This window comes from Dasypus novemcinctus, chromosome 10, assembly GCF_030445035.2.
Source record: "Dasypus novemcinctus isolate mDasNov1 chromosome 10, mDasNov1.1.hap2, whole genome shotgun sequence".
Lineage (NCBI taxonomy): Eukaryota > Metazoa > Chordata > Mammalia > Cingulata > Dasypodidae > Dasypus > Dasypus novemcinctus.
In genome coordinates, this window is record NC_080682.1 from 20,267,018 (window position 1) to 20,276,997 (window position 9,980).

Sequence of the window (9,980 nt, forward strand, 5' to 3'; positions counted from 1 at the left end):
GGGAAGAGTGGTAGAATGGATGTATACTCACTGCTACTTACCAACCCCACTCAAAAGCCTGTTTCAGGCATTGGTGTTTTTTTTTCTCAATGTGTATTTTCTAGTTATTGCACCACTAATAAAGACAGCAAGGACTCTGGATGTTCAAAGAGTGGCTCCACTATTGCATGTATCTACTTTAGCTAGCATATCTGCAACTTCTTATGTCTATTTCTGGCTCCAAATAGTGATACATATAAGATACTAAACCTAGGTTAGATTTTTTAAGTAAACTGAGTTGACTTGGGGCTCATATTTGAAACAATAGCCTATTTTCTTTGTGCACACAGCTCAATAAATATGAAGTGTCTTTTTCAATTATCAGCCCAATGCCCCAAAGTCCAGGCTCCAGTTACTGATGACTGGGAACAGGCATGTTTCTCCCAAACAGCAGTCCATTGTCTCTCAGTGCAACTCAGTTTTGACTGCACTGAAAGATGGTATCCAATTCTGGCTGACCTTGAGAGAGATAATAGAAGCTATACTCTGAAGAGAGGTAGTAACCAGAAGACACCTTCTGTGCCAAGTGAACCAGGAACATTAGCTCCGTGATTTTTAACATTGGAGTGAAAGGGTTGTCTTCTTCATGCAACACAATAATCATCCTCCATTGTCAAAACCTTCCCCACACAGGCTATATGTTATATGTTACAGAAAATTTTAAAAAGGGCCAGTATCCAAGACAAGTCCAAGTGGAATATAAATGCCAGTGTTGCCTGCCACCAGCCAAACAGAAGAATGATAAATGGCAGTTGAGAGTTGACCCAGAGGATGAAAATGCCTCAAGAATTTTTATAAATGTAAAGAATTCCCACAATATATGAGAAGGGGATCACAAGCCATTTTATTTGGGAAGTAAAGAAAAGAGAACTGAGAAAGCTAAAGGGCTTGGGAGCCCTTCAAATACAAATACATAGCAGCTTAAGGTTTTTCTGAAGATTGATATCTATCTTAGTACAGTGTACCAAGCACTTGGAAAACTTAGAAAAAATAAAGATATGGCAGCTACCTTCCAAGACTTACATAGAACATTGGTTAAATATTCAGTAACAGGCCTGCTGAAGCCCAGCTGATAGTTGATCAAATCATATTAATAAGGGACATTCTATCACTCTATGAAAAGTTTCTTGAGCCATATACACAGTGGCAGATGAGTGAAAGAGATCTCTTCCAGGCTGAAATCCATACATCATGTATCAGAGAATTTTTATTCAAACTCCCTAGTTAACACAGGAGGCAACAGAAGTCATCTGTTATTCTCAAAATCACAATGCCATTTAGAGAGAGACTGGGGCTTGAACCCACTTGGGACTAGATCTCTCTCTCTCTAAAGTAAGCATTGGCAAACATTTTCTGTAAAAGAGCAAATAGTAAATATCTTCGGCTTTATTGGCCATGAAATCTCTGTTATAACTACTCAACTCTGCCATTGTAATGGCAACGTGGCAATATAAAATAAGTAAGCCAGTGGACAGGATTTTGGTCTCAGGATCCCTTTACAAACTTAAAATTATTAAGGATCCCCCAAATCTTTGTTTATGAGAGTTGCATCTATCTATATTTACCATATCTGAAATTAAAACCAGGAAATGGTAAAAATAGGTATTTTGTTAATTCATTTCAAAATAACTAAAATCCATTATATGTCGAGAAAAATAATACATTTTATTTTAAAACATTTTTAAAATCAAGGAAAAATACATTTTTGCAAATCTCTGATTTGCCTGAGTTAAAAAAGATGACTAAATTCTCTTACCTCCTGCTTTTGCACTTAATATTTGATTTTATATGGCTAAGAGACTTCAAAATGAATCAGGAGTTCATCAGAGAGGTGGCACTTATCCACGTCTCAGAAAGATCTCATACACAGCCAAAGTAGATACTGTACCAGGTAGTGGTGCTCCTGAAGTCTACAGAGACATCCAGGTCCTAGAGTCATGGCAGATGGCTCCAGAGTTTGGTACCTTGCCAGTGGACCCTATTTGGAGCTTGTGCTCCTGAGTGCAACACTAGACCAAGTTGAAATTTCAAGTGCAAAAGGCTCATAAGCATAGTCACCAGTATCAAGGACCCACCAATGGGTCATCCTTTTTCACTGGTCATTGCCACTTGGGGGAATTGTTGCTGTTCCTTTGGAGAAGGCAGCAGAGCTCCCCAAGATAGGAACCCAGCACTCCCTCAGTTGTCGCATGAATCTCTACCCACTGTGTCAATACCAGACAACATCTGAACATATCAACATACCTTGTATGCATGTCCAAGAGAACTCCTTCCCATGCATCCCCTATCAATGACCTCTCCACACCAATGCTCCTCCCTTGCCATAGTTGAACCCCTCTGTGATCCAAAACTTCTTCAAAAATGAAGCCAAACTTATTGCTGAATTCAATTAATAGGAAAATGAGATAGTAATGATAGGCTTAAACCTAAAAAATAAAATATATAATTGCAGCGGCTTGCTCAGTCGGTAGAGGTGGGGTCTGGTTGCGGACGAGGGGTCGGTCCAGCTCTGGACGAGGGGTCGGTCCCGCTTGGGATGAGGGGTCGGTCCGGCAGCAGACAAGGGATCGGTCTCACAAGGGGTTGCGCGGTTCGGCTGACGGGGTCGCCCGGCGAAGCCGGCGACGAAGGGGTCGCCCGGAGAAGCAGGCGACGAACTGGGGACAAGGGAGGCCAGGCCCTTGTCGGGGGCTCTCAGGACTGGAGGGCGCACGGCAGAAGAACTACCGCGGAGACAAGGTAAACACGCAAGTCCACTTTATTGAGGGAGAGGCAACAGTTTTATAGGGGCTGGGGAAGGCTGATTGGTCGAAGCCACGCCCTGTTCTGATTGGTTGCCGGCGAAAGGTCAGTGGGTGGTACTGGACGGGGGAGGGGTGGTGGTTAGGGATTGGCTGTCGCTGTTGCTGGGGGAAGGGGCAGGGTTTAGGGATTGGTGGCTGCTGTTGCTGGGGTGGAGGGCAGACTTGAGTTTCCCGCCCACGCCTGGCTGTTGCTGCTGTCGGGGGAGGGGAAAAGGGCAGACTGGATTTCTCCGCCCACACCTGGCTGTTGCTGCTGTCGGGGGAGGGGAGAGGGCAGACTGGATTTTTCCGCCCACGCCTGCGCAGGGAGAAGGAAGAAGAAGGGTGCCGCCCCACAGGCATCGTGTGGCGCCATCCGGGAGGAGGGGCGGCCGCGGAAGCATGGCTGCCGAGAAGGGGAGACCCGAGGGCACTCTGCGCCCATGCCGAGCTTCCTTCAGGGGTGGCGGTGGGCCCGACCAACCACCCTATTATGGGGGCAGCGGAATTAGGCCTACCGCGGCCGCTCCCCTCGCCAGGCCAGCAAACCACACTTCAGCCCGAGGGGTGACCGCATATAATAATTTAGAAAAACTAAAATAAAGTAAAAAGAAAACGGGTATTAAAAAATGAAAATTAAAAAAAAATTTTTTTTTCACATTTTGCCTTTTTTGCTGTAATAATTGTTGTTCTGTATGTAAAGTGGAAATTTCTTCCATTTCTTCCTCAGTGTCTTACCTTATTTTTTTTCTTTTTGTCTTCTAAGAAATTTTTGGTCACTGTAAAGCCACATACAGAATAGAGGGGCCTCCCATATACCAAACATCCTCCCCCTTTTCCCCCTTCCCTATTAATGATCTTTTTAAATGCAGATGGTATATTTATTACAACTGATGTACAAATATTGAAACATAGCTACTAACCATGGTGAATAGTTTACATTATAGTTTACATTTTAGACCATACGCTTTTATAAAATTTTGGTGAAATTTAACATGGCCTGTATCCATCATTGCGAGATCATGTAGAACATTTCCATTATCCCCTAATTACCCCGTCTTTCATCTATTCTATTCTTCCCTCCCCCTTCCATCAGAGCCAACAGCAACTTGCCACCAGGCTTTACTGCTTGAAAGACAAGATTCATAGATAACTTGAAACAATGCTGAGGGCTTGACACACTACTCTATAGTTCCTAATTAGGAGCCACACATACTCTCGAGAGACACTCTCCCCTCTATTTGAGAACATATTGGGCCTCCCCAGGATGGGAGTACAATATCTTCCCACTCATTATATATGGGTCTCCACCCACTGATATAATACACTGTGACAAGATGAGCACTCACGCACTCCCTAGAAGCCTGCCCCAGGTGCACCCTGTGCCAAATGCCCCCCTCCCAAAGTAACCCTTCCTTGTCATATTGTCAAAAGAATTTTCTCAACATTGTAGTTTCAACCACATACCTGCCAAACCCCCATGTTCACTTGCTCCCTCCCCCAACCCTCTCCCCAGTTTTTCCTGCACTTAATATTTGTGGGGGGGGAATTCTTTTCTGCACTTAATATTTTGTTAAAGTATATGAAGCAAACTCATCCTTACTCAGTTATATAATCTGAAGAAATAAGACCTTATAAACCCTCTGAAAGGGTCTCAGAGTCCCCACAGGTCTTCAAACCACGCTCTAAAAACCATTGTTCCCAAGCCTTGCTGCTGGATGTGTGGTCTATGAACCAGAAACATATTCTCTAGGAGCTTGACAGACACTCAGAACAAGATGGCTAGGTGATACATTTGCATATTAAGGCTTGAGAAGCACTCTTCCACAACCTCCCTTTCTAATGCCTTTTATCTTTCCCTATCTGCTTTCTTCTTTTGGATTTCTTCTTTTTTTTTTTTTTTTCTTTATTAGAGAAGCTGTGGGTTTACAGAAAAATCATGCATGAAATAACAGGATTCCCATACACCAACCATGACAGTTTGAGATTACTTTTGAACCCCCAAAAAAGAAAAAGATTATGTTTGTAAACTGGTTTGTTCCTCTGAGTGTGACACCCTTTGACTGTATTAAAATCAAAGGTTGTGAGTTTACTTGATTAAATCAAATATGGGTCTTTGATTTGACCACATCAGTAGGGTATAACTCAAGGTTGAGTCCCCACTCCCTTGGTAGGCTGATATAAATGAGAACTAACTCAGGAAGACACAGGAAAAGAGATGAGAGCTCCAAAGATACAGAAGAGGAGAAAGAGTTTAGTCACTTCAGTCCTGTCATATAACAGAAAGGAGAGGGGTCAATCTGCTAAAGCCTCAGGAAGAGAGATGAGCCCAATGCAAGTTTACAGCTGAGGTCAGAAGACACTGGGCTCATGGACCCTTAAGAGGAAGAAAGAAGGAGAGACCAGGCAAAGATTGCTCACCATCTTGCTTCAACACGTGGCAACAGCTTTGGTAAAAAGCAGACTTGAATTGAACTCTTTAGGGCTTTGTAACTATAAACTTTTATCATAAATAAATACCCTTCATAAAAGCCAACAGATTTCAGCACCCCTTTGGCTGACTAATACAGAATTTGATACCAGAAGTGGGATCATGCTTTTGCAATTACCAATAATCTATGAGGTGCAGCAGTGCTCCAAAATGTATTCACCAAATGCAATGAATGTGCCACAATGATGAAAAAGGCTGTTGATGTGGGAGGAGTGGGGGTGAGGGGTGGGGTATGTGGGAACCTCTTATATTTTTAATGTAACATTTTTTATGATATTGTATCTTTAAAAAAAGGACAATTTAATTTTAAAAATTTTAAGTGCTGGAACAGTTTTATAAATGGATAGGGGATATTTTTTGGAAGAATTGTGAGATGATTAATAGAAAATACCTAGACTACTTTGAAGAGATGGTAGGAATTTGGACACTAAAAAGACTTTTGGAGAAGAGGATGTGGCTCAAGCAATTGGGCTCCTGTCTACCATATAGGAGGTTCAGGGTTCAATGCCCAGGGCCTCCTGGTGAAGGCAAGCTGGCCTGTGTGACAAGCTGACCCACACAGAGCACTGGTCTGTGTGGAGTATGTGCAGGAGTGCTACCCTGTGCAGGAGTGCTGACCCATGCAGAGAGCAGGCACAGCAAGATGACACAACAAAAATGACACAGAGGAGAGATAATAAGAGATGCAGCAGACCAGGGAGCTGAGGTGGCTCAAGAGAATGATTGCCTCTCTTCTACTCTGGAAGGCCCCAAGGTTAGTTCCCAGAACCACCTAGTGAGAATACAAGCAGACACAGAAAAACATACAGCAAAAGGACACAGAGACCAGACAATGGAGGGAGGGGGAAGAAATCAAATTTTTTTAAGTAAAAAATAAATAAAGAGACTTTTGATGAGGGCTTAGAAGTAAATGATGAAACTATTATTGAAAAGTGGAGGAAAAATGATCTGTTTTAAAGTTGCAGAAAACTTGATAAGATTGACTCCTGACATTATGTGTAAGGCAGAATTTGAAAACTAGGAGCTTGAACTTTAGCCAAGATTTCCAAAATAAATGTGGAAAATGCAGTCTGGCTTCTCCTTGCCTTTTATAACAAAATGTTAGAGAAAAGAGATAAGCAGATATTTCGGGGCATAACAAAACCAGAAATTGAATCCAGAAATTCCACACCTCTGGAAATCAAGCCCCCAGATGATAGTGCCCCATTGAAGGAATTAACTAAACTTGCAACTTTTAAGTCAGGATTGAAAATGCAGTTATCCAGGAAAGACTTATGGGAAGTCTTAATGTTTGATGGCTTGGACCCCTGCTTCCTGCATGCTTAACCAACGAGACTTTTGTGAGATCTGTATGAACAAAACCACTGTCAGCCTGGACTAAAAAGGACAAGGAGGGAAAAGATGGAAGGGAAAATGGCTTTAAGAGGAAAACCATGGAAACTGATGTTTCGAATTAAGACATCTCCTTGCCCAAAAGAGGAACCCCACCCAAGTTTATGGAGAGCATAAATTTGTCCCAACACTTGAAGACAGTGGATGTTCCAGACTCTTAAGGGCGAGTTTTTCCACACCAGGCTACAGAGAGGGTGGAGCACATTCCCCACAGGTTGGGAAGAGTGAGCTTTCTACTCCAGTGCTGTGAGATGGGTAGGTCTGTTTCCCATAGATTAAGGAAGGCCAGATCACCAATTTACTGTTCTGAGAGGATTAGGCCTGTATGCCAGAGATTTGGGAGAATGTTGCTGCCACCTCACTGTACTAAGGGGGTTGAGACTGCACCCCAGAGATTGGGTAAAATGTGGCAATTACCCCAACACACTTGGAGGGTGCTGTCTGGAGCTCAGTCCCCACCCAGATGCTTGATGAGGGTGGAATGAAGAAAATGGCCATTGGGCAAGCCTGTGGAAAGGGTAAATCCCCATGAGGTCCCAAGGAGAAGAAACCATCATCTTAAGGATGACTTTCAGACTTTGAAACCTGATGAAGTATGCCCTGCAGATTTTCAGAACTATTAGAAACCAGTGACTCATGTTTTCCTCCCAAATTCTCCTTATGGTAATGTAAATGTTTATCCAATGTCTGTCCCTTTGTATATTGGAAACCAATAAATTGTTTTTTAAGTTTCACAGGTATACAGCCACTGGATTTTGCCCCAAGACAAGCTGTGTTTCTATAAACTGATTGGAATATGATTTTGTACTTAGAATTTTTACTCATGTAAGGGTTTTTGGAATATCATAATATCTTTTTTGGGATTCAGAGGGTAGAGTGTGGCAGTTTGAGGTTATTTATGAACCCCCAAAAAAGGAAGGATTATACTTATAAACTGGTCTGTTCTCTTGGGTGTGATACCCTTTGATTACATTAAAATCAAAGGTTGTAAGTTCACTTGATTAAACCAAATTAGAACCTTTGATTTGACTGCATCAGTAAAGCATGACTCAAGGTTGAGTTCCCACCTTGAGTGGGCTGATATAAATGGGCATTAACTCCGGAAGATTTAGGAAGTGAGATGAGAGTGCCATAAACAGTAAAGAGGAGAGAACTTGGTCTTTTCAGTCCTGCCATGTGACAAAAAGGAGAAGGCTCAAACACTAAAGCTCGAGGAAGAGAGACAAGCTCAATGCTAGCCTACAGTTGAGAGCAGAAGAACCTGGGCCCATGGAGCCTTAAGAGGAAGAAGGAAGGAAAGCCTAGATAGATATTGTCTGCCATCTTGCTTCAACACATGGCAACAGACTTTGGTGAGAAACCAGCCTTGAGTTGGACTCTTTAGGGCCTTGTAAATGTAAGGTTTTACCCCAAATAAATAACCTTTATAAAAGCCAACGGATTTCTGGTACTTTGTATCATCAGAAAAATTTTGGCTGACTAATACATCAACCCGCAACCAATACCTTGTTTTGGGGTGGAACACTTGTTACAGTTGATGATAGCACATTTTTATAATTGTACTATTAATTTAAGATGAAGGTTTAACTTGTGGTTCCCTGTGTAATGTAGTTCCATTATTTTTTTAATTAATTCTGCTACTGGCAGAAGGATTGCCCTCATGCACAACTGAGCAGAGTCAGAGAGACAGATAAAGCAGATACAACCCCCAGATAATGGTTCCTTTGAAGGCTAAAGAGACCCATGAGAGTTATGGTCATGGCCGATGGGGTTAACTATCAGGGCAGATGGCCCCTCTTTGGAAATGGTGTTTATGTGTGATGAATCTGGACTCAGATGGGATCTCCCTTCATAAGTCTTTCATGCTAATGTGCCGGAGGTGCGGTTAACGTTGGGGTTTAAGATATATTTAGGGGATTTGAATCTCTGGACCGACAATGTGATAGCCAGGTCCTGAGCCTCAACAGACTCCAGCACCTACAATCTGATTTATTGGACTTACCACACTCAGCTAAGATGGAGTTGAAGAAGGACAATCACCACACCGTGGAGCCTAGAGTGATTACAACTGAAAATGGGAGGACTGCATCCAGCATCCATGTGGAATCTGAGCCTCCTCTTGACATAGAGGTGCAATGGACACAACCAATCCAATGTCCACATAGAAGAGGTGGCATGGAATTGGGAAAAGTGGACATGGTGGACGATGGGTATGGGGAAGGGCAGGAGGAGATGAGAGATGGAGGCGTCTTTGGGACATGGAGCTGCCCTGGATGGTGCCTCAGAGGTAATCACCGGACATTGTAAATCCTCATAGGGCCCACTGGATGGAATGGAGGAGAGTGGGGGCCATGATGTGGACCATTGTCTATAAGGTGCAGAGGTGCCCAAAGATGTACTTACCAAATCCAATGGATGTGTCATGATGATGGAAACGAGTGTTGTTGGGGGGGGAGAGGGGGGGGTGGGGGGGGTGGGGATGAATGGGACCTCACATATATATTTTTAATGTAACATTATTACAAAGTCAATAAAAAAAATTAATTTAAAAAATTAATTCTGCTATCATACATACAATTTCACATTTTCCCTTTTAATTATATTCAAATATATATTTCACAGCTGTTAATTGTGTTCACAATGTTGTGCTACCATCACCCCCATCCATTACGAAAAATGTACTGCTTTCCTTTTTACCCTCTCTACCTCTTTCTTTCCATAGTTAAGGTTTGGAAAGTAGACAGGAGTATGAGCAAGGTTAGTTTTGAAAAGAAGAAAAAGCATCAATCCTGTTCACCTATTTCAATCCTGGTTCCTTGCTTGGTAAGATGCATTCTCAACCAAATTCCTACTTCTTGTCTTTTTTTTTTTTTTCTGTAGAGGGGTCAAGTTGTTGGCAACATGAACTGGGAAATCCAGTCAGTACTGAGAGAGTTTGGGTTCTTTGCCTATCCTACCAGGCCAAAGTGGCAGATTCTGGTCTTCCTGGGAATTACACAGACCTATACCATGATTCTGGATAGGTTATCAGCACTCTCACTGTCATGGCCATCCAGGTAGGAGACAATGTGCACACACTCATTTATTGTCTCTTGCATGTCCTCTCCATGAAAGAGGTCTGCTTCACGGTAGTGGCAACATCCAAAATCAAGCAAACAGTAATGGAAGATCATCTATCATCTCTTTGGGCTGTCCTGACAACATTATGCTCTGAACTGGTCTTGGGAGTGCCTATTGGGGTTTTATTATATATATTTTTTGGCTATCATGGTTTA